The 24,904-nt window shown below is 41.7% G+C and overlaps 1 protein-coding gene across 1 annotated transcript in view; it reads left to right on the top strand.

Moving 5' to 3' along the window:
- LOC138919024 (collagen, type I, alpha 1a-like) overlaps positions 1-24,904 on the top strand; it is a 57,660-nt gene extending 32,756 nt beyond the window's left edge. Inside the window, exon 4 of the mRNA XM_070242935.1 lies at positions 20,382-24,904. The gene's annotated coding sequence lies outside the window, so the exon portion shown is untranslated. The remainder of the gene's footprint in view (positions 1-20,381) is intronic.

Genomic DNA, 24,904 nt, shown 5'->3' with positions numbered 1-24,904 from the left:
ATTACCATTTATTTGTGGGGAGAACATTTCAGAGCTACTCCCTTAGCAACTTTCAAGTATACAATATAGTGTGTTAACTATAGTCACCATCCTGTCCATTAGATTCACTAGAGCTTACTCATCATGTAACTGGAAATTTGTAGCCTTTGACCAACATCTCCTCATTTCCTCTGTAACTAAGCAAAAGGGGCGCCTTCTGCTCACCACAATCTCATGCCAGTCAATTGCACACAGGCCTGTGGCTGAGAAAGGAAAATTTATGCAGTTAGCTAGCATAATCGGAAGATGGCGGACTAGTGTCCGAAAGAACCACCTTCCAATCCTACAGAACCTTGAGGCAGTTTATGGAGGGGAGATGGGCAGGGAAAGAGAGGGTTTAGGGATGTCGACCATCCGGTGTGACAAACTGCAAGGCGCCGAGTTATCTCTTTGGTCTGTCGTTCATGATGGGTAGCAGTGCAGGATTTTTCTTTCTGGAGGTTGTCATGTTCCTGGGGAACTCAGAGAACAAAGTTGTCTTGTCACAGCTGGAGGATGTACATAAGCAAGAGTCTCAGAATGAGCAGGTGATGTATTTTGCACCAGGGAGAGGTGCTTAATCACGTAGGCTGCGTGCAGGCGAGAAGGTATTCCCAGAGACTAGTGAGTCAGGGTCCTGGTTACAGAATTGCTTCCTTTCCTAAGCTGGCTTCCCTCATGCTAACTTCAGATCTAGCTGTTAGACTCCCACCACCAGCCCCTGGCAAAAACCATTCTGTTCTCTGTTTCTCCGAGTTTGGCTCTTTTAGATTACACATATAAATGAGATTTTACAGTATTGGTCTTTCTCTGTCTGACTTATTTCACCCAGCATAATGCCCTCCAGATCCTTCCTTGTCACAAATGGTAGGATTTCCTTCTTTTTTATGGCTGTATAATATTTCCTTTTCTGTATATACCTCATGGTCTTTCTCATTCATGTGTTGCTGGACACTTCGTATGTTTCCAGGTCTTGGCTATTGGGAAGAATGCTGCAGTGAACGTGCGAGTGCAGAAATCTCTTCAAGATTCTGATTTCGTTTCCTTCGGATATATACCCAGAATGGGTTTGCTGGATTACATGGTAGTTCTGCTTGCAATTTCTTAAAGGTGTCCAGTGTGTTGATTGATCCATTTATATATTTCATATGATTACCATCATAGCTGTAGATAACACTTCTATCACATCACATGATTATAACTTCTTTTGTGGTGAGAACATTTAAGAACAGATCTCTTAAGAATTTTGAAGTATATAATCTAGTGTTTTTGCCTGTAATCACTGTGCTATGCACTGGATCTTGAGAACTTATTCCTTTTCTAGTTGCACGTTTTTACCCTTTAACAACATCTCCCCAATTCCCCCACCCCTCTGCCCCTGGTAGCCACCATTCTACTCTCTGTTTCTATGAATTCAACATGTGAGATTCCATATATGATGATGTCATACGATATTTGTCTTTCTCTATGTGGCTTATCTCACTAAGTAGAATGCCCTCAAAGTCCACCCATGTTGTTGCAATTAGCAGGATAGCCTTCTTTCCCATGGCTGAATAATATTCCCTTGTGTGTGCATACACCTCATTGCTTTATCCATTCATCCATTGATGGACACTTGGGTTGTTTCCATAGCTTGGCTATATTACTCGCTGCAATAAACATGTGCCTGCAGATATCTTTTCCATATCCTGTTTTCGCTTCCTTTGGATGTATAACAGGAAGTGGGATTACTGGAGCATACGGTAGTTCAACTTTTAGTTTTTGAGGATTCTCCGTATTATTTTCTATAGTATTTGAACCAATCAGCATCCTCACCAACAGTGCACAAAGCTTCTTTATTCTCCACAATGTGGCCAACACTTTCCACTTGTCTTCTTGATGACAACTATTTGAACAGGTGTGAGGTGATAGCTCAACGTTGTTTTGATTTGCATTTCCCTAGTGACTAGCGATGTTGAGTATTTTTTTAATGTACCTGTTGGCCATTAGGATTTCTTCTTTGGAAAAATATCTATTCAGATCCTCTGCCCATATTTAAATCGGATTATTTTGGTTTTTTTGCTGTTGAGATGTATGAGTTCCTTTTATATTTCGGGTACTAACCCCTTCTCCACTCTACAGTCTGTGAATTGTTTCTCCATTCCGTACGTTGTTTTTACATTTTCTTGATTGTGATTATGCTGTGAAGAAGCTTTATAGTTATAGTTTACAGCTATATAGCTTTATAGTTCCAATTGTTGATTTTGCTTTTGTAGCTTGTGCTATCGATGTCATATCCAAAACGCAATTGCCAAGACCTGAGTCAGGAGCTTCTTCATGTATTCTCCCAGGAGTTTTAGGATCTCAGGACTTAGGGTTAAGTCTCTAATCCACTTTGAGGTAATATTGTGAGTGGTGCAATTTAGGGGTCCTATTTCATTTTTCTGCCTATGAGTATGCAACATTTCCACCACTATTCATTGAAAAGACTATCCTTTTCCCATTCACAGTAGCATCAAAAACAATAAAATTTTTAGGAATACATTTAAGCAAGGAAGTGAAAGAACTGTACAATGAAAACTACCAGACTTTGGTGAAAGAAATTGAAAAAGATAGAAACACGTGGGGAGATATCCTGTGTTCATGGACTGGAAGAATGAATACTATTAAAATGTCCACAATCCCAAAGCCATCTCCAGATTCAGTGCAATCCCTATCAAAATTTCAATGGCACTTTTCATAGATACAGAAAAAACAATTCTAAAATTGGATGGGACCACAAAAGACCCCAAACAGCCAAAGCAATTTTGAGAAGGAATAAATCTGGAGGCATCACACTTGCTGACTTCAAACTATATTGCAAAGCTATAGTAAATTATGCCAATGGGATAGTGGCACAAAATGGGCCTAGAGAACAAGGGAGCAGAATAGGTAGCCTAGAAATAAACCTCTGCATGTGAGGTCATGTAATTTTTGATAATGGAGCCAAGAACACATAATGGCGGAAAGCATATTCTCATGAACAAATGGTACTGGGAAACTGGGTAACTCCTTCTAATGTTTTGAGGAACTTCTAAACTGTTTTCCATCATGGCTGTACTAATATATATTCCTAGCAGCAGTGCAAAAGGATCTCCTTTTCTCCACATCCTTGTCCACACCAGTTTTCAACTATAGCCATTCTAACAGGTGTGAGGTATTATTTCATTGTGGTTTTGATTCACATTGCCCTAACGAGTAATGATGTTGAGCATCTTTTCATGTACCTGTTGGACGTTTGTACGTCTTCTTTGGAAAAACATCTGTTAAGCCCTTCTATCCATTTCTTACTCAGATTGTTTTGTTTTTGTTTTCTTGTTATTGAGTAGTATGAGTTATTTATAAAGTCAGAAGATGACTTGCAAATATTTTCTCCCATTTTACAAGCTGCCTTTTCATTTTGTTGATTATTTATTTTGCTGTGTGTAAGTTTTTAGATAGTTGTAGTCTCATTTGTTTATTTTTGCTTTTCTTGTCTTTCCTTTTGGGGTCATATCCAAAACGTCATTGCCGTGACCGATGTGAAGGAGCTTTTCTCTTATGTTTTCTTTTAGGAACTTTATGGTTTCAAGTCCTACATTTAAGTCTTTCATCCATTTGGAGTTAATTTTTGGGAGTGGTCTAAGCTGGGGGTCCAATTTCCTTCTTTTGTCTGCGGTTAGCCAGTTTTCACAACACCACTGACAGAAGAAATTATTCTTTCCCCATAGAGTATTCTTGGTTTCCTTGTGAAGGATTAGTTTACCATATATGCATGGGTTTCGCTGAGGGCTCTTGATTCTGTTCTGTTGTTTTCTGGGTGTGTTTTAATGCGGGTATTATACTGTTTTGATTACCATAGCTTTGTGGTATAGTTTCAAATAAGGAAGCGTGATGCCTCCAGATTTGTTCTTCTTTCTCAGGATTGCCTTAGCTGTTATTTGGGGTCTTTGTGACTCTATAGATAACACTGAAATCTGGTTGATTGATGGTGCTGTTGAGGTCAACTGTGTTGTTACTGATTTTCTGCCTGCTGGATCTGTTCATTGCTAACAGAGTGATGCTGAAGTCTCCATCTATGATGGCGGATTTGTCTATTTCTCCTTGCAGTTCTATCAGTTTTTGTCTCACACGCTTTGATGCTCTGTTGTTAGGTACGTAGATAGTAAGGATTATTACGTGTTGGAGTATTGACACCTTTGTTATTATGGAATACCTTATCCCTGATCATTTTTCTTGTCCTAATGTCTGCTTTGTCTGAAATAATATAGGTATTCGAGGTTTCTTTTAATTTGTGTTAGCAGGATATATCTTTGTCTATCCCTTTACTTGTAATTTGTGTATATCCTTAAAGTGGGTTTCTTATAGGGAACATATAGTTTATTTTGTGTTCTCTGACAGTCTCCATCTCATAATGGTGTACTCAGACCATTCACATTTAGTCTGGTTATTGCTGCATTTGAATTAATATCTGTCACGTTTGTAATGGCTTTCTACTTCCTTCTTTTCTCTTTCTCTGCTTTAAACTGAACATTTAATTTTATTTCATTTTGTCTCCTTTCTTAGAGTATCAATTATAGTTCTTTCTAAAACGTTTTTAGTGTTCGTCTTAGACTTTGCACTGTATGTTTGCAACTAACCTAGGTCCACTTTGAAATAACGCTATACTACTCCATGGGTCGTGCAAGTCCCATGTAACAGGATATTGGCAATTCCGCTCCTGCATTCCTTATAAAATTGTTGTCGTTCATTTCACTCATGCCTATGCTGTAATCACATCATTACTATTAATTTGAACAAACTTTTACCTATTAGGTCAATTAAGAATAAGAAAAAGAAAAGATTTATCTACCTTCATTGATTCCTTCACCAATGCTCTTCTTTACTTTATATAGAGTCGAGTTTCTGACCTATATCATTTTCGTTCTCCCTGAAGCACTTCTTTTTTTTCTTTTTTTTTTTTACTTTTTATTAAGATGATGATAGTTTACAACCTTGTGAAATTTCAGTTGTGCATTATTGTTAGTCATGTTGTAGGTGCTCCGCTTCACCCTTTGCGCCCTCTCCCCACCCCCCCTTCCCTTGGTAATCACCAATCAGTTCTCTTTGTCTCTATGTTCACTTCCACGTATGAGTGGAGTCATACAGAGTTTGACTTTCTCTATCTGGCTTATTTCACTTAACATAATACCTTCAAGGTCCATCCATGTTGTTGTGAACGAGACGATTTTATCTTTTTTATTGCTGAGTAGTATTCCATTGTGTATGTATACCATAATCTTCTTTATCCAATCATCTATGAGGTTGATGGATGTTTAGGTTGCTTCCACATCTTGCCTATTGTAAATAATGCTGCGATGAACATAGGGGTGCATGGTGCTTTTGGAATTGCTGATTTCAAGTTCTTTGGATAGATACCCAGTAGTGGGATGTCTGGGTCGTAAGGTATTTATATTTTTACCTTTTTGAGAAATCTCCATACTGTTTTCCATAGTGGCTGCACTAGTTTGCATTCCCACCCGCAGTGTATGAGAGTTCCCTTTTCTCCGCGACCTCTCCAACATTCATCACTTTTTGTGTTGGTTATTTTTGCCATTCTAACAGGTGTAAGATGATATCTTAGTGTAGTTTTGATTTGCATTTCCCTGATGACTAGTGATGGTGAGCATCTTTTCATGTGTCTATTGGCCATCCATATATCTTCTTTGGAGAAATGTCTGTTCATGTCCCCTGCCCATGTTTTGATTGGGTTGTTTGATTTTTTGTTGTTGAGCTGTTTGAGTTCTTTATATATTATGGAGATTAACCCTTTGTCAGATAAATAACTTGTAAATATTTTTTCCCAACTCGTGGGCTGTTTGTTTTTTTCAATCCAGGTTTCCCTTGCCTTGAATAGCTCTTTAGTCTGATGAAGTCCCATTTGTTTATTCTTTCTATTGTTTCCCTCGTCTGAGGAGTTATGGTGTCTGAAAAGATCCTTTTGATACTGATGTCAAAGAGTGTACTGCCTATATTCTCTTCTAGAAGACTTAGTGTTTCAGGTGTAATCTTTAGGTCTTTGATCCATTTTGAGTTTATTTTTGGGAACGGTGAAGAAGAATGGCCAATTTTCCTTCTTTCACATGTGGCTGTCCAGTTTTCCCAGCACCGTTTGTTGAAGAGACTTTCTTTCTCCCTTGTAGGCCCTCAGTTCCTTTGTCAAAGGTTAGTCGTCCATAGATGTGTGGTTCTATTTCTGGGCTTTCAATTCTACTCCATTGATCTGTGCACCTGTTTTTTGCACCAGTACCATGCTGTTTTGACTACTGTAGCTTTGTAGTGTGCTTTGAAGTCAGGGATTGTGATGCCTCCAGCTTTGTTCTTCTTTCTCAGGATTGCTTTAGCAATTCAGGGTCTTTTGTTGCCCCATATGAATTTTAGGATTCTTTGTTCAATTTCTGTAAAGAATGTCATTGGGATTCTGATTGGGATAGCATTGAATCTGTAGATTGCTTTAGGTAGTATGGACATTTTAACTATGTTTATTCTTCCAATCCATGCGCATGGAATGTCTTTCCATTTCTTTATGTCGTCATTCATTTCTTTCAGGGAAGCCTTGTAGTTTTCGTTGTATAGGTCTTTCACTTCCTTGGTTACATTTACGCCAAAGTATGTTATTCTTTTTGTTGCTATTGTGAATGGGATTGAGTTCTTGCGTTCCTTTTCTGTTATTTCGTTGTTGGAGTATAGAAATGCTACTGATTTATGAATGTTGATTTTGTATCCTGCAACTTGCTGTAGCTGTTGATTACTTCTAATAGTTTTCCCATGGATTCTTTGGGGTTTTCTATATGTAAGATCATGTCGTCTGCAAACAGCGAGAGTTTCACTTCTTCATTGCCTATTTGGATTCCTTTTATTTCTTTTTCCTGCTGAATTGCTCTGGCCAAAACCTCCAGTACTATGTTGAATAAGAGTGGTGAGAGTGGGCACCCTTGTCTTGTTCCTGTTCTCAGAGGGATGGCTTTCGGTTTTTGCCCATTGAGTATGATGTTAGCTGTGGGTTTGTCATATATGGCCTTTATTATGTTGAGGTACTTTCCTTCTATACCCATTTTATTGAGAGTTTTTGTCATAAATGGATGTAGGATCTTGTCGAATGCTTTCTCTGCATCTCTTGAGATGATCATGTGGTTTTTGTTTCTCATTTTGTTAATGTAGTGTACCACGTTGATTGACTTGCGGATGTTGAACCATCCCTGTGTCCCTGGTATAAATCCCACTTGATGATGGTCTATAATCTTTTTAATGTATTGCTGTATTTGGTTTGCCAAACTTTTGTCGAGGATTCTTGCATCTATGTTCACCAGTGATATTGGCATGTAGTTTTCCTTCTTTGTGTTGTCCTTGTTAGGTTTTGGGATCAGGGTGATGTTGGCTTCATAGAATGTGTTAGGGAATGCTCCACCTTCCTCAGTTTTCTGGCATAGTTTGAGAAAGATGGGTATTAAATCTTCTTTGAATGTTTGGTAGAATTCTCCAGAGAAGCAGTCTGGTCCTGGGCTTTCATTTTTGGGGAGATTTTGGATTGCTGTTTTGATTTCTTTGCTTGTGATTGGTTTATTCCGATTCTCTATTTCTTCCTGCTGAAGCACTTCTTTTAATATTTTGTGTATGGCATGTCTGCTGGCAAGCAGATCCCTCAGTTTATTTGAGAAACTCTTCAGTTCCTCTTTCCTTTTGAAGGATGGCTTCACTGGATGTAGAATTCTCCTCTTCTCCTGCGTGTCTTCTAATGAGAAGGGCACTGTACTTCTTACCCTTTTTGCACTAAAGGCTTTAGCTCCTCTTGGCTCTTTCAAGAGTCTCTCTGTCTTTGGGTTTCTGCAGTTTGAGTATATGCCTAGATGTAGATGTTTTGGTATTGGTTATTTGTGGTGATCTCTGAGCTCCCTGGATCTGTGTTTTGGCATCGGTCATCCCTTTGGGAAAGTTCTCAGCTATTGTTACTTCACATATTTTTCTTCTTCTCTCTCTTTTTCTTTTCCTTCTGTTATTTCCATTGTGGATAGGTATTACTTTTGTAATTGTCCAAAATTTTCCATATCCTGTTTCCCCCCACACACCCCCATTCTCTCTTTTTGCATTTCAGTTAGGAAAGTTTCTATTGGTGTATGTGCAGATTCCAAGATCCTTTCCTCAGCCTTGTCCATCAAAGGCATTCTTCACTCTCTTACAGTGTTTCTGGTTTACAGCATTTTCTTGTGTTCCTTTCTTACCACTTCCTCTCTCTTCTTACATTCCTCATCTGTTGTTGCATGTTGTCCGTTTCTTCCATTATTGTCCTTAGCATATTAATCACAGTAATTTTAAATTCTAAGTCTGATAATTCCAAAATCTCTGCCATATCTGAGCACGGTTCTGATGCTTGCTCTGTCTCTTCTGACTGTATTCTCTCTTGTCTCTAGCATGTCTTGTTTTTTTTGAAAGGTGGACATGATGTACCAGATAATAGAAACTGAGGTAAATAGGCCTTTAGCTTGAGGTGTCATGTTAACCTGGCTAGCGTTCTGGCTGTGTGTCTAGTCTCTACTGTAGTGGCCACTGTACATGACAGGGCATCAGATTCCTCTAATGTCCTTATTTTTTGTCTCCTCTCTTGCCCTGAGCTTCTTTATGAACTTTTTCATATGGTCTGTACCTTGTGGCTTTTCTGCTTTCATTAGTGGGTCATAACATATTAGAAACTATCAATCTAAAAAAAAAACAAACCTCGCTCTTGGCTCACTGGAATGATGATAAAAACCACCAGGGCATCAGTAAGAACTTCTTTGTTTTATAGCTGCCGTGGGATTTATTGCATCAGGAAAACAGGTAGCGCTAAACTGGAGTTCGGTAAGGGTTCAGGGTGTATACAGCACGTATTTCTGTTTAAGAGCTCTGATGCTTTACGTGGGCTGGACTGAACTTTCGGAAGTGTAGTCTATGTAAAGAATATTACAGACACGCCAGGTTTAGTCTATAGTCGCCTCCCTCACTTAACCGTGGACTTCATGTCTTCTTTGCCATAGGAAGTGGAGAGGCTGCCGGTTTTTAAGCCTGTGCCTTTGTCCTCACAAGCCCTGGGTGGACTGAGTGGGAGTCAGGTACACAGGTTGAAGATGCTTTCTCTGGGACTCCTCTTAGTATTGTCATAAGTGCTCCTTTATCTTTCTCATTCCTGTTTCTAATGTGGATACTCCCAAATTAGTTCTAGGTGATAATGTTTTACTTCTGCTGAGAATGATCTTTTATTTCCCTGACCTCTTTCTTTATCTAGGAGATATTTTACTTTTTAGAGTATTTGGAAAATACTGTATATTTCTATGAATATTTCCCCATATATAAAGCCTGCCATCTAACATTGCTTAAATTGGTACCTCTGCAATAAAGAGAAAATAAATTTTTCTTTAATTTGTATGTTCTACATGCGCTTTGCTGCTCCTTACTTTATTCCTAGGAGTTACCCAGTAGAATTGAACTAATTAGCCATTTTTATTTCTATTGAAACACTAGAAAAAAGTGTTTGTGGCACATGGAATTTGTAGTTAACTTGGTCCTCCTAAGCATTTTTATAAGAACTGCCTAGCCTAAGTCTGGGCTCTGCAGTGAGGGTGGTCTCTGCCCAACAGGGAGAGCAGAGTCCTCCCTTGTCACCCATGGGGAAGAAACGGAAAGAGCCAGGTGCTGCTGAAGAAGCTGGAACGTAATTTCCAGTTAAACGTCACTTTTTAATTTGTATTTTAAAATCACATGAATCAAGTTAGACTATGACCAAATATGGCTTATTTCAGCAATGAGGCTAGTCAGATATTAGAAAATCTATCATCGTAATCCATTGTGTCTCCAAAATGAAGGAGAAAGTCCCACGATTACATAAATAAATAGAGAAAAGTAATTTGGTAAACTTTAGCCAGAATTTCTAATAGAAAGTCTAAGTAAAATAGAAATAGAAAAAAAAAATACCTCAATGTAATACTCGGTTTCCAAAAAACTGTCAGCAAAGGGTACGCTAAGTAGCAAAAGACTGAAACTATTTTGAGTAAAGCCGGGACTATACAGACTTTCCTACGATTTCATTATTATTTGACATTGTTTCAGATATTCTAGATCTGATCTGTTCAATAGGGTAGCTATTAGTCACATGTCGCTATTTACATCTAAAGTAGTTAAACTTCAATAAAATTTAAAGGTTTCTCAGTCTCACTAGGCACACTGAAAGTGCCCTACAGCTACGTGTGCCTAGTGGCTACTGTGTTAGCACAGCTGTAGAACATTTGCATCATCAGAAAACTCCATGGGCCATGCTGTTCTAGAGAATGAAGTCAGAGAAGAATATCTGTATGTATAGTATGAAAGATGAGATTAAATGATCCATCTCTTTTGGTTAACATATGTTTATATACGTAGACAACCCAGGAGATTTTAGTAACCAAAATGTATAATGAACGAGCCAATTTAGATCCAACAGAAACACACAATGAATAATTTTCTGTGTTATAGCTGTATACACCTAGAAAGGGAAATGAGACAAACATTACATTTACAAGAGCTGAAAAAACAACTCACAAGCCAGACACAGAAATAGATCTACTGCCTGATTTCACTTATGTGTGGAATCTAAAGTAGTCATACTCATAAAAGCAGAGTAGAGTGGTGGCTGGGTCTAGGGGGGTTGGCGGGAAATGGGGAGACGTGGGTCAAAGGGTACAAAGTTCCAGGGCTGTAGGATGAACATGTGCTGGTGATCTAATGCCCAGCATGGTGACTGCAGCTCACAATCCTGAATCGTGTCCTTGAAATTTGCTGAGAGTTAATCTTCAGTGTTCTCAGCACAAAAAAATCATAACTGTGTGAGGTGTGGATATGTTAATGAGCTTGATTCTGGTAATAATTTCGCAAAGTATACATATATCAAAACATCGCCTTGTAGTCTTTCTAGTGAAGACCACGTACCCAGAAGCTCCAGAAAAGAGGAGAGACTTATTCCACTATAAACATTAAAAGTGTAATTTTAGAAAGAGAAATATAAATCAATTTATTCTGATATTTCCACTTCAACATTAAGACTAAAGAGTTTGTTCTCAACTTCCTTAATTTTATATTCATCTCTCTTTTATGCTGAAATCTCAGATGCTAATTACATTAACATAATTATTTCTTTACTTTCTTCTACGATATATATCTTACAGTTTAAAAATAACAATTCCAGTATTATTACTAACAAATATGATTATTGAATGTCATTTACAATTTCTTTTGGATTCCTTTTGTCTTTGGGGTATCTCCTACCAGTTTTGTGCAATTCCTGTGCCTTAAGAAACCTGGAATAATTCTCTCTGTTGCTCCTGCCAACAGCTGATTTATATTTAAGAGTCATTTGTTGTATTTTTTTTCATGTTTTAGGAATTTTTTGGTGTAATTTTTATAATTATGAAAATAATTCCAAAGTGAAAATGATGAAACACATTCGGAGAAGTCTAGCTTCCCCTCCTGACCCCCAACCACCTATTCCTTCTTCTTAGAGGTAACCATTTTTATTAGGTCTTAGTTTCTACTTCCATTGTTTATTTTGAAAACATAAACAAGTAGTCATATCTGGTCTTATATTGCCCCTTTGTTTCGTGAAAAGTACCTCCTGTAACACTGTCCTGAACCTTGCTCGTTCCCGTCCTGGTGTGTCCTGGAGATCAGTCCGTAGCAGTATATGGAAACCTTCCTCATTTCCTTTGACAGCTGCATGGGGTTCCATTGCTCCAATGCACCATATTTTATCCAGGAAATCTTTTATGATGTGACTCTTGCTGGCAAAAGTTATTGCTGCTGGGTGTGTGGGAAAAAAGTACTCCGAAATAAATAGGAAATATCTATTTTGGCCTCTGCTCCCAGTTCCTGGCACAGAGCTCCTGAAACCTTGTGCTCTCCTAAATGATGGAAGCACCAGTAGCATCTTCTGTTCTAGCATTTGTTCTTTGAGCCTGGGTCCTGACACAGAGCTCCTGAATCCTTTGTAATTTCCTGGGTGATAAGAGCATCCCTTGTTCTAACGAGGTGACTCTTCATGGGTTCCTGAATAACTTCAGGATCTGAGCTCATCACCAGAAAGGCCAAGGGGTGATTAGAAGTTTGGCACTTTCAGTCCTACCCCATCCTCCAGGAAGGGCAGAGGGTCAGGAAATGGAATTAGTGTCCGTCAGACCTATGTGATGACGCCTCCATAAAAATCCCAGTAGTACAGGGTTTGGAGAGCTTCTGAGTTGGTGAACACGTTTACACACCAGGAGGGTGGCACATCCCAAACCCACGGGGACAGAAGCTCCTATGCTCAGGGCCCTTCCTGACCTCGCCCTATAAATGTCTTCATCTGGCTCTTTATCCACATCCTTTATTATGCCCTTTAATAAACCCGTAAATGTAAGTGTTCCCTGAGTTCTGTGAGCCATTCTAGCAAATTGTCACACCCAGGGAGGGGGTCATGTGTGCCCCAGTTGATAGCTGGTCAGTCCGAAGTGCAGGTGACAACCTGGCCCTTTTCAACTAGCGTCTTCAGTGGGGCCAGTCTCGTGGGACTGAGCCCTTAACTTGTGAGCTGTGGTGCCCACTCTAAGTAGTCAGCGTTAGAACGGAGTTGAATTGGGGAAACCCAGCTGGGGTTGGAGGATGGCTTGGTGTGTGGAGCACTGACGGGGTTCAGCCTTGGCAGAGTCCAGGTTCCCACGGGAGAGATGGCGCCGGCGAAAACCTGAGGGAGGGGGAAATAAAGAGGACATGAGACTTGGGTTGGTGTTAGCAAGTCCGCCTTTACTGTGCACAAGTGTCGTTTATATATTTTTCAGGATTAGTACAGAAATGGTTCTACAAATATTCTCAGAGAGATAAGGAAGTAAAAAACGAGCACAAGAATATTTATTAGCATTCTATTCTATAGAGCATAAGGTTAATGGTAGTCTTCTCCGCAATTAACTAGTGTTTGTTGTCTCTAAGCTAAAGGAGATAGGTACCTAGACACCTGTTGTAATTCATGGCAAAGTTAAATCAAAGAGAGAAGGTCCAGGCCTCCGGACAGGACAGCAGTCCGTCTGGTTGCATCCTGGTGGAGCCATCCCTGCCTCCCTCAATCATTTACGCCATTAGTGTAGATGGTTAATGGGAACAAAAGGCGACTCCAGGGTGTCTTATCCCCAGGGCTATCTGCATTCTCAGTGGGCAGTTAAACATCTTTACTTTTTCGTGCCCTTTAGGGGGTGGAAGCATTCCTTTGTCTTTTAGATTGTAGAGCTAACAGTCCCTTAAGCACACTGCCAGAGAAAGTATCATTTTGTTAGTAAAGTAAAGGGCTGAAAAGCTAAGCTAAACTATATATCTTCAGGAATAAAAAACAGAAATAAGTATAAACATAACCTTACTAGAAAGCGTGCATATAATTCAGAAAATATCAGGGGTGTCAGCTGGCCATTCTTCACCGAGGGGCATTCTTGCACCCCTCGGCCATTCTACTCATCAATCATTTATTATTTATTGCTTTTAGGAGAAAACCTCTATAACATTTTAACAGAAAGCAGAAGGTCCAGAATAATATGTAGATACTTCTTGATCATCCAATCAACCAACTTAGAAGGACGATGCATATATATTTAGACAAAGAACTGGAGGGAGAAGGAAACATTAAGCAGACAGAGGCCATAAACCTAATTCGACATCTTATCTGGGCAGGATTCCTTTCTGATTGTCTCAGATGGGACTGTGTGCTCCTCCAATAATTAACTGAAAAATATCTTGAAAGTTACCTGCAGGTGGTCACATTCTCTTACTATATCTAATTTTCCTAGGAGGTAGTGCCTCCCAAGCAGCCACCCAAAGGAGTGAAAACTGGAGGTTAAGAAAGGAAAAGGAATGAAGGGCAATTAGAAGCAGCACAGGTTTCAGAACTATGTGAGGGGCTGGCCAGTTATTCTTCACCAAGGGGCGACCCTGCACCCCTCGGCGTTAATCGGCTGGACCCTGTCAAACAGCCGATCAAATGATGTAGCCATGGCTCCCAGCAGAGCACCCACACATCTGGCGTCAGGAGTGCTGTGTGGCAGTGGAGTGAGAGTCAGGAGGCACCCGGGAGGAAGAGTGTTTTTTCTGTGCAGGCACTCTCACACATTGATGGGAGAAATATTTAGTATTACAGCCATGGTAAGCAATCTGGTGAGAGGTATTGAAGATTTTAAAGATGTATATAATAACGTCTCATCTTTCCAAACAGTGAATGATCAAAAAAACGTAACTACTTTATGTGTCTATCTATCTATCCATCTGTCTGTCTAGGTGTATCTCTGTATGGGGAAAATAAAAAGATACGTATTAGGTTGTTGAGATGTGGGGCGGGGGTAGAAGTGGAGAAGACTTAGGGTAACCCAGAAAAAGCAAAAGAAAAAAAGGCTGTGGTTGATCAATAAAGCACGCGCATATTCACACTGGTGCATCTAGGAAAAACTGTGTGAATATACATGGAATATTTTAAAAATTATTTAGCAAATATAATGGGGGAAAAGTTGCCATTTAATATAGCAGTGTGAACTTTTAGGTTGCCCGGGAATGAGGTGGATGTAGAGGCCTGTGTGTAGAGAACTTTGCGTCTTACTGAGAAACATAAAGAAGGCTGGACAGAGGCATTGCGTGTTCCCAGGAGGAGACTCGATACTGCAACACTGTCTGCTCTCAAATTATTTTTCCCTGGATTGCAGCTCCCGTAGGATTCTTATGCTGCAATTTGGTGAAATATTCTGTATTTCATGAAAGAGAAACAGCCCATTTTGGGAGAGCACAACAGGCGCACAACAGTAAGCAGTACAGCATGGCAGTGGTGCAAGGCTGGGTGGTGGGTGGGTGACCAACTGTCCCAGTTTGCCCGGGACTGAGAGTGCCCAGGACCGGGGCTGCCAGCGCTAAAACTGATACAGTCCTGAGCACACTGGGGTGAGTGGTCGGCATAGCCGTGGGAAAGAGCGGGCAGCTCAGAAGAGCAAACGTTCACAGGGAACAGAGGATCACACATCAAGGGGCCAAGGAAGGACTCTGTAAGAGGTGGTGCTCAGAGGAATGGTAACTATTTGGAAAAGAGCAAATCAGACCCCCCTCATACCATATTCCAAAAGAAATCCCGTATGGTTTGGTGAATTAGATATACATAAAAAGTGAAAATGTGAAACAGTGTGAATTTCTATAGGTAAACATTTCTGCCATTCTGATGTAGGGAAGAACGTTCTAAGAATAAATCCAGCAGAAGATACCACAGAACAAAAGACTGATCCATTCGAATATAGAGTTTATTTTTCATATACATCAGGAAACAGCACACACAAATGAGAAAGGGAGATTATAAATTGGAAGGAGGATTTGCAAAAATGAATGCTAGGCAAAACCCACCTCAGCGAGAGGAGCCCAGGGAGCCCTGGCGGCTAACCGTGGGGTGCATCCTGGGTGGGACCCTGGGACGAGGGACTTAGGTGGGAACAAGGAAACAGAGTGACGTGTGGACTGTAGCTCGCAATAGCGCGTCAGTACTGGTTCACTACTACCGGCAAACGTACCATCCCACGGAAGGTGTTCACAGCGGGGAAACTGGGTGTGGGGCATGTGACAGCGCGCTCTACTATCTCCCAACTTTTCTGCAACTCCAGAGCTGTTCTAAAATCAAAGTTTATTAAACATATTCCTGATAAAACTGGCTAATATCTATACTATATAACTATATAAAACCTAATAGACAATATATGTAACATATATGCATATATACACACATAACATATACTGTAATGTATGACATAATGTAATATATAACTATACAACATAGAAATTAGAAAAATGAACATGTCTAAAGAAACATGGACAAAGCACATAAATAAGGAAATAAGTGGAGATGAGCAGCACTCGGGGCCTCTCGTGGTCAGCTTCACAGTCTGTGCGTACTCTGAGGCTGTTCAAACGTATGGAAGAAGAGTGTGGCATCAAGGGCGCAGGTTTTGCAGACACATCTCAATTCAAGTCGAAGCACCATCAGCAGCCGTGTGATTTGGGGCGAATCACTTCACATTCTTTCTAAGGCCCAGTCTCTCGTCTGTAAAATAATGCCAATAACACATGTAATCCATAGGGGTTTTGTGAAAATCAAATGGGATTATTCAAGTCTTTAGCACAGTGCCTGGCAGATAGCTTAGTAAATAGCAACTCACACTAATTTACAGATGAGAAAATGGGAGCAGAGAGAGGACCAGTAACTTACCCAAGGTCACACAGCTGGTGAGTCGTGAGCTGGGACTCAGACACAGAACGCTTGACTTCACATCCCACGTTCGTAACCACAACTCAACTCTTCTTCGCTCTTATTGATGCAGTTCCGCTGCTGCTGCATAATGACCTGGGAAAATGCTCATGGGAAAACGCTGAGTAAAAAAAGTACATACAAAATTATATGTATTGTATCAATCTTATTTTCCCCTGAAATTTTTGTATGTGTACTAAACATGCATAGATGAAAGACTGGAAGGAAATAGGCCAACATATTAAAAGGATGATCTTTGAGTAAAGCGTTGAGCACATAGGAGATGCTGTGTTCTCGCTGTGATCACTTGTGCTGGTGTTCTGGTGACTCACCTAAGTGCCTTGGGTGTGAAGGCAGCTGTGTTCTTCCTGCTCAGGACTCACTTCCTGAGCTGAGCATTCGCATCGCACTCCATCTGTCTGGGAACACTCTCCCCATTGCTTCTGTGAAGGTGACTTTTTTCCCTTAGCTCTCTGTGTCTCTTTCCCTCTCTTTCCTATTTCTGTTTCTCTCTCTGTGCTGTGTTCTGTGTCCGTATTCCATTTCACCACTTTTCTCCTTAGCTGTGCTCAATCTGTGGTTTAACCTCTCCATTGAGTTTTTAACTTGAAAACGTTTTTCTTTTTAATTTCTGGAATTCTCTTTCACAACCACTTGGTCTTTTTCTAAAAACAAAAGTCTGTTCTTACTCCCTGTTTTCACTTACACCGTTAATCGTGTTAACACGGCCGTTTTAGCCTGTGGGTCAGATGATTCCACTGTCTGAAGGGCTGGTGTCGAATGCAGCTCCTGGTTCTCACAGGGGCTCGTGGTGGTGCTCTCGTGTGCTCTGTGAGTTTTTGTTGTGCATCGTGCTCGGGGCGGCTTTGCCTGTGTGGATCCTGTGGGAAAGATGACCCTCTAGAGCCGTGTTTGTTGCTTCTGCCTGGATTCGAGGGAGACCAACAGCGAGGGGTCCTTCATGCTGACTTTGACCTGGAGGATCACTGGACCTTGCAGGAGAGACACATCCTGAGGCCCAGGCCCGCGTGCAAGCAGGCTTGGAGCTCCGCGTCCTCATGGGGGACCTTTCCCTCCACCTCACCAGGCCGAGGCTGTCTCCACGCTCCTGAGCTGGTTCTTGTCTAGCTCGCCCTCACTGAAGCTGTGGGCCTGTGAAGGCTCCAACTTTCCACAGGGGTCTCGATTCCAACCCCGGCCGTACTGAGGTCCAAGGCTCTGTCTCCTGCCTCCACATGGCCACCAGAACCTGAGGACCTCACTAGGGAGATGACCAAGCTGCCGTGGCCCAGCCTCAGAGCTGCTGAACTCCACGTCTGCTAAATGCTCTGGGCGTGGACCCCTAGGAGTTTCTTCAATTACCTGCAAACTCAGCTTTACTTAAAGAGGCTGACGTTTTTTAGTCCTTATTTCTAAGTGTGTCACTCTGTGGGAGGAGTTTCAGGTGATTTTGGCCCCCATGTTACTGGAAATGGACCCCAAAGATTATTTTTAAGGGAAAATAGTCTTAGGGTGTCAGGCAACATTGGCCTAGAAATTGTTTTCTTTTAGAAGGCCATCCTGTTTCTTTCATAGGAGAATGTCAGTGGATTTTTTTCTGCTCTATTTCTTCATCTTTAAATAGTTTTGCTTGCCTAAAAACGAAAACAAAACTGTCAGCCTTCCGGTTACCTGTGCTCTGCTGTGTCCTGTTTCGTTTTTTCATCCTAATCCCGGCACATTTGGCAAGAAGCCAGGTTTCTTGCCAGCTTCTTGCAAAGGACTCTAGTGAGGGTGAGGACAGGGATGCATCTCACATCTGTGCTTATAGATACACTATGAATGGGTCTATTTTTCTTTCTTTTTTGCCAAGGAAGAGTCACCCTAATCCAACATCTGTTGCCAATCTTCCTCTTTTTGCTTGAGGCATGTTAGCCCTGAGCTGACTTCTGTGCCAGTCTTCCTCTATTTCGTGTGTGGGTCACCCCCACAGCATGGCTGACGAGTGGTGTGCGTCTCCACCCAGGATCCAAACCCCTGAACCTGGGCTGCTGAGTCAGAGCACGTGGAAGTTCAACCACTCGGCCACGGGTCAGGCCCTGTGAGTCGTTTATAAAATGAGGAAAATGACCAGAGTAATGATTCCAAACTTTTTTGATGAGCCCTGCTACAAACGTAAAAGCTGTTTGGCATGCTTCTTAGAAAGGAGAGTGTAATTAATTTACTTTCATGCCTTTCAGAAACAATCGTGTACTGTGATGCAGACACAGAGCAGGTTGTAAGTGGTTGGTCATCCCCGTGTTTTCCTCTTGCTTCTCTGCCTTAGTCGTCGACAGGTAGCCTGTCTCCCTCGGAATGACGTTGTGCAGTGAACATCGATCTTGTCCTTGCGTCTTGTCCTTTCCGTCCTGGGCACTGGTGTGGTCGCATCTTTCTAAAGCCCCTCCTTATGATTCCCTAGAGCTTCCCCATGGCCTTCAGAACCACATCCAAACTCCTTAGCACAGCGTCACTGAATAGTCCGTGTCTAGCTTGCGATTCTCATCTCCAGAGATTCTCCAACGTCTGCCTTGCATTGAAGTTGCACCAGATTCCTAGGACTTCCACCAAAGTCTACACTTTCTTAGGATAAGCTTCTGGTTGTTTTTTGTTTTGATGAGGAAGATTGGCCCTGAGCTAACATCTCTTGCCAATCTTCCTCTTTGTCTTTAAGAAGATTGTCCCTGAGCTGACGTCTGTGCCAGTGTTCTTGTATTTTGATGTGGGATGCTGTGATGACTGGTGTGGAGGTCCACGTCTGGGATCCGAACCTGCAAATCCCAGGCCGCCAAAGCAAACACATGAACTTAAGCACTACAGCATCGGCGCGGCCCCAGCTTCTGTTCTTTGTTCTGTTTTGTTTATTGTTTTTACTGAGAAGATTGGCCCCGAGCTAACATCTGTTGTCAATCTTCCTCTTTTTGCTTGAGGAAGGTTGTCGCTGAGCTAACACCTGTGCCAGTCTTCCTCTATTTTGTCTGTGGGACAGTGCCACAGCATGGCCAGATGAGCAGTGAGCAGGTCCAGAGCAGGGATCCGAACCTACGAACCCTGGGCTGCCAAAGAGGAGCCCACGAATGTAACCACTGCGCCACTGGGCTGACCCCACGGTCTTTCTTATAGCTGGTAGGAACATTATCGCGCAGAAACAGTATTTAAGCACTGTCTTATTGAGAGACACGTGGGTTGTTTCCAGTCCCTTTGTGTGAGAAGCAATGCTGTCAGTCACCTTGTTTCTATGTCATTTTGCACACGTGAGGATATCTGGAGGGTGAATTCCTGAAAGTCAGATTTCTGGAATGGAAGGTTTGTGCATCCGTAGTGTGGTGGATATTGCTGGACAGCTGTCCGTGGAGGTGGTGCCAGTCTACACTCCCAGCAGGAGTGTAAGAGAGCACGTGTTTCCTCACACGCACACACACAGAATGTGGCCGGACTCCTGCTTTGCCAGTCTAAGGGGTGAGGGACATCTCGTGGTAGGGTTTTAAATTTCTCTTCAGTAGGAACACCTCACATGTTCAAGAGCCATCCATATTCCCATTTCTCTGCACTGCCTCGTTATATCCGTTGCCCGTTTGTCTACTGAATGAGTGGTCTTTTGTTATTGCTTTGCAGGAGCCCTTTATATACTAAGGAAATTGGTCCTTTGTAGGGAAGTTTCAGTTACTTGTTCCCCAAGTGTTGTCTTTCTTTTAAACCTTGCTCATGGAAGTGTTTGCTGTTTGAGATTTTTTATGTAGACAGAATGAACACGCTTTTATTTTATGGCTTCGGAGCTTTGTGTGAAGTGGGGAAGCTGGATGAGACCCCACTCGGGAATAAGGCCCAGGGGGATCGTAGTAATCGCCATATCACTGAGGATGGTAACGTGAATCAGAGGTGCCTCTTAGGAATTTATACAGCTCCATGACCTTCGCAATTCCCCAGATTTATTCTTTGTGTTGTCTTCTGTCTGTCTCCCCAGAGTGAGTCAAAGCAAAACCCTCACCGTGCAGAGGGCCCTTGTGCTTGTCTTGAACAGGAGAATGGAGCACAGGGGGAACAAGAGTCAATCTGATGGGACGAAGAATCCCAGCGTGGGAGCAGTTTTCAGAAAAGAGAGCATCCTGGACCTGCCTGAGGGAAGGACAAGGAAGAAAGTGCTAGAGAAATGGGGATGGGCACTTTCCACCTGGTGGGACATCCTGCCACACAGCGATGATGCAGGACAGCTGCTCAGAACCAGCGCCAGGCAGTGCTGATAAGGTCCCTGTGTAGTGAGAAGGTGCCTCTACAATAGCTTGACCACATGGTACTTCTAATTTGAATGACACTGCTTGAGGATACAGGTCAGTCACGTTAGGAAGCAGACGGCCTGAGTCTGAAGCAGTTGACTAAAGGTCTGAAGCCCAGTTAACAAGTGCTGCTGAGTCCCTGACCCCACTCCGTCCTTCTCGTTCCTTTTTGTCTTTCTACTCCTTCCTCCTTTCTTCATCAAAGTCCAGTGTTCAAAGCCAAATGATAGCTTAGCCTTGTTTCTCATGGCTTGTTTCTCAATTTCTCTGTTAAAACTCATAGAACATTGCGTTTGTGAGTAATCTTTTAAGTGTTTCTGACTGTAGGTGTGTGCTTATGGTCCTTGAATCAGCAGGTGGCAATAAACCATTCCCGGGGTCCCCAGACACTGGAGCTCTGGACCTGGGATACCCATTTGCATCGCTTCCACTCCGCAGCCCGTTCAACACCAGCAGGTCTGTCATCTTCCTCTCTTCCTGGTCACTTGTGCGCCCTTTGAAGCCCAAGGCTTCCTCTCATTGGCACGTGACTCTCCATCTGACCTCCTTTCCTAGCATCGCATTGATTCCCTCTCCACTTGACTGCAGACTTCTTTCTCACAGCTCCCCCACGAGCTCCTCTGTCCCCTCCTGCCCGGCCCCACTGCCACCCTCTGAGTTCAGTCCTCCTCGGTCTCCTGCCTGGACTGGAGAAGTACCCTAACCACTGTCCTCTGCCTCAGTCCAACTCCCATGTGGCTGCTGCAGTGACATTTCTAAGTGCTCATGGGAGGGTCAAGGGAGCTCTAGATACACAACACGAATTTTACTTGTTCGTACATTACATGATGAACGGCTCAGGTGCTGCTCGCTCGTTCAGCTGTTACAGATTGTAAAGATTCACTGGTCTCATTGCTTTAGCATTTTTTGTAAAAGTACTAACAATAGTAATTCCATGCTTTTATCGCAGGATTCATCTTTCTGGCCCCGTGTGTAGTGATCAGTCCCAGTCGCTTGTGTTCATCCTGGGACCTGGAGATGCCACAGTGACCTCCCGGTGTCTGTCCACACCCACTCCTCTGTTGCTCACCTTCTGTGTCCGGCATCCAGTTTGGGCGTTGACTTGAAGCAGCTTTTTTAGGGAAGCCAATCATGAACGCAGCCCTGGGCTGGAACCCTGGGTTTGCCTGTGACTTGTGTGAGCTTGATTCAAATGCACAGTCTGAGCAAGGCCTTGGGTGTTATCTGTCCCTCTGCAGTCATTCCCATGTCATCTTTCCTTCTCCCTACTGCTGTCATGACCTGCTCTGCCGTTGTTTTCAAGGAATGGCAGCTTATGGCCCTCCACAACTTTAGTGGTACCACCTGTGGTTTCCTTTCCGTCATTCTTGGATGTTTTTTCTCCGTACCTTTTGAGATGCCCCTTGTAGTCCATACCTGTTGCCCTTTGACTTGAGATCAGTACATCTAAAGAATTCTCTTCCTCCTGCATGGAATGAAAAGGAAGGTTGGCAGGTTTTTCTCCATCACCTTTTTTGAGTCTGGAAGATGCCCATAGAAATGAGGCTTGAGGAGAGTATGAAGAGTCTTAAGGAAAGCAGTATTTGGGTGGTCTTTGGAATAACATCTCCCTAGGCGAAGATTTTTCATGAAGGTATTGACATGAGGGAAAATGGGCTTAAAGAAATAAGGAGCATCAACTGCTTTCCACGTAAAGGCTATTTTACATGGGGTTCATGGCCTTGTTATGTTTTTTAATTCAAGCTCCTTATAGAGATCTGTTTTTTACCATCAATAAATATGAGGATCTTGCTTGATTGCCTTGTGTCTCTCATCCCTCGTGTTCTCTCATGGATTCATGGGCGGGGGCCTGAGGGACTGTCTTTTTGATAACTTCCTTTTTGAGAGTTTTCATGATTTATGTGTAGAAATGCCATTGAGTTTTGTGTGCCATCTTTGTATCCTGCTAGTTTGCTGAATTCATTTATTAGGTTGAGTAGATTTTCAGTGGTCTCTATAGAATTTTCTCTGTATAAGAGTATATCATCTGCAAACAGTGATAGTCTTACTTCTTCCTTTCCAATTTGGATGGCTTTTATTTCTTTTTCTTGCCTAAATGCTCTGGTCAGCACTTCCAGTACTATGTTGAATGAAAGTGATGAGATCACACATCTTTGCCTTATTCCTGATCTGACAGGAAAAGCTTTCAGTCTTTCAGCATTGAGTATTTTGTTCACTGCGGCTTTTTCCTATATGGCTTTTAATATGTGGAGGTCATTTTCTTCTATTTCTATGTGTAGAATGGTGTTATCATGAAAGGGTGTTGTATTTTGTCTAGTGCTTTTCTGCATCGATGGAGATGATCGTGTTTTTTCTTCCCTTCCTTTTTGTGATTGGCCTGTTGCATTGATGAACTTTTGTATGTTGAACCATCCTTGCATTCCAGGAACAAATCTCTCTTGGTCACATCGTATACTCTTAATGTGCTGGTGAATTTTGTTTGGAAATAGTTTGTGGAGGATTTTGCAACTCTAGTCGTCAGAGGTAATGGTCTGCAAATTTATTTTCTTTAGTTGTCCCTGTCTGGTGTTGCTATCAGGGTAATGCTGGCCTCAGAAAATGAGTGTGGAACTATTCTCTTTCTTTCACTTCTTTGACGAGTGTAAGGAGGCTTGTTGTTAATATTTCCTTATAAGTTTGGTGGAATTCACCAGTACGTTATCTACTCCTAAGTTTTCATTTGTTCGGAGAATTTTTTCAGATTTATTCAGATGTTAGTGACGTAAAACATATGTCAGTTTAAGGTGTGAAAGACGATGATTTGATACAGGTATGTGTTGAGAAATGATTGCCCCAATAAGGTGAGTTAGCACCTCTATTCCATCACATAATTAGCTTTTTTTTTTCTAGTGATAACTTTTAAGATTTACTGTCTTATAATCTTCCAATTATGTAATACAGTATTGTTAATTATGGTCACCATGCTGTACATTAGATCCCCAGAACTTACTCATTTTATAGCCGGAGGTTTGTACACTTTGACCCACATGTCCCCATTTCCCCCACCCTGCAGACCCTAGCAAACACTATTCTCCTGTCTATTTCACTGAGTTCAGTTTTTTTAGATTCCATGTAAGTGAGAACATGTAGTATTTTTCTTTGTCTGTCTGACTTATTTCACTTAGCATAATGCCCTCAAGGTCCATCCATGTTGTTGCAAAAGGCCAGATTTCATTGTTTTCTATGGCTGAATAATATTGCATTCTATATTATATTTGTAGTTACATATCTATATATCACATTTTCTTTACATATTTATCCATTGGTGTGCACTTGGATCATTTCCATGTCCTGGCTCTGTGAATAATGCTGAAATGAAGATGGGGATGCAGACATTTCCTCAACTTATTGATTTCAGTTCCTTTGGATATACACCCATGAATGGAACTGTTTGATCCTAGAGTAGTTCTGTTTTTATTTCTTTGAGAAGATTCCCCACTACTTTCCACTGTGGCTATAGCCATTTACCTTCATGCCATCAGTGCACAGGGTTCCTTTTTCTATGCAGCGTCACCAGTGCTTTCTGTCTGTCGTCTTCTGGATAACCAATTTGGTAGGTGTGAGGTGATAGCTCATTACAGTTTTGATTGCATTTCCCCAATGGTTAGTGATTATGAGCATCTTTTCATGTACCTGTTGGCCATTTTTATGTCTTCTTTGGAAAAGTATTCAAGTCCTTTGACCATTTGTAAATCATACTTTTGGTTTCTTTGCTCTTGACGTGTAAGAATTCCGTATATATTGTGGATATTAACCCCCTTTTTTTGGCTGATTGTTTCTTTTGCTGTGAGGAAACTTTATGGATTGATGTAATCCCACTTGCTAAGTTCTGCTTTTGTTGCTTGAACTTTCGGTGTTCCATCCAAATAATCATGGCCAAGACCAATTTCAAGGGGCTTTTCCCCTATGTTTTCTTGTAGTAGTGGTACCGTTATGGGTTTTACATTTAGGTCTTTAATTCCTTTAGAGATAATTTTTTAGAGTGGTGTGAAATTGGGGTCCAATTTCATTCTGCATGTGCTTACCCAGTTTTCCCTACACCAATTATTGTAGAGACTTTCCTTTCTGCCTTGAATCTTCTTACCTCAGATGTGAACTGTTTGCTGAGTGTATGTGTGTGGTTTTACTTCTGGGCTCCTGATTCTGTTGTGTGGGTCTATGTGTTTATTTTTAAACCTGTACCTTACCATTTTTATTACCATATCCTTGTAATAAAGTTTGAAATCAGGAA

The sequence above is a fragment of the Equus caballus genome, chromosome 19 (genome assembly GCF_041296265.1).
Source record: "Equus caballus isolate H_3958 breed thoroughbred chromosome 19, TB-T2T, whole genome shotgun sequence".
NCBI classification, from domain to species: Eukaryota; Metazoa; Chordata; class Mammalia; order Perissodactyla; family Equidae; genus Equus; species Equus caballus.
This window is presented reverse-complemented; position numbering and strand designations above follow the sequence as displayed.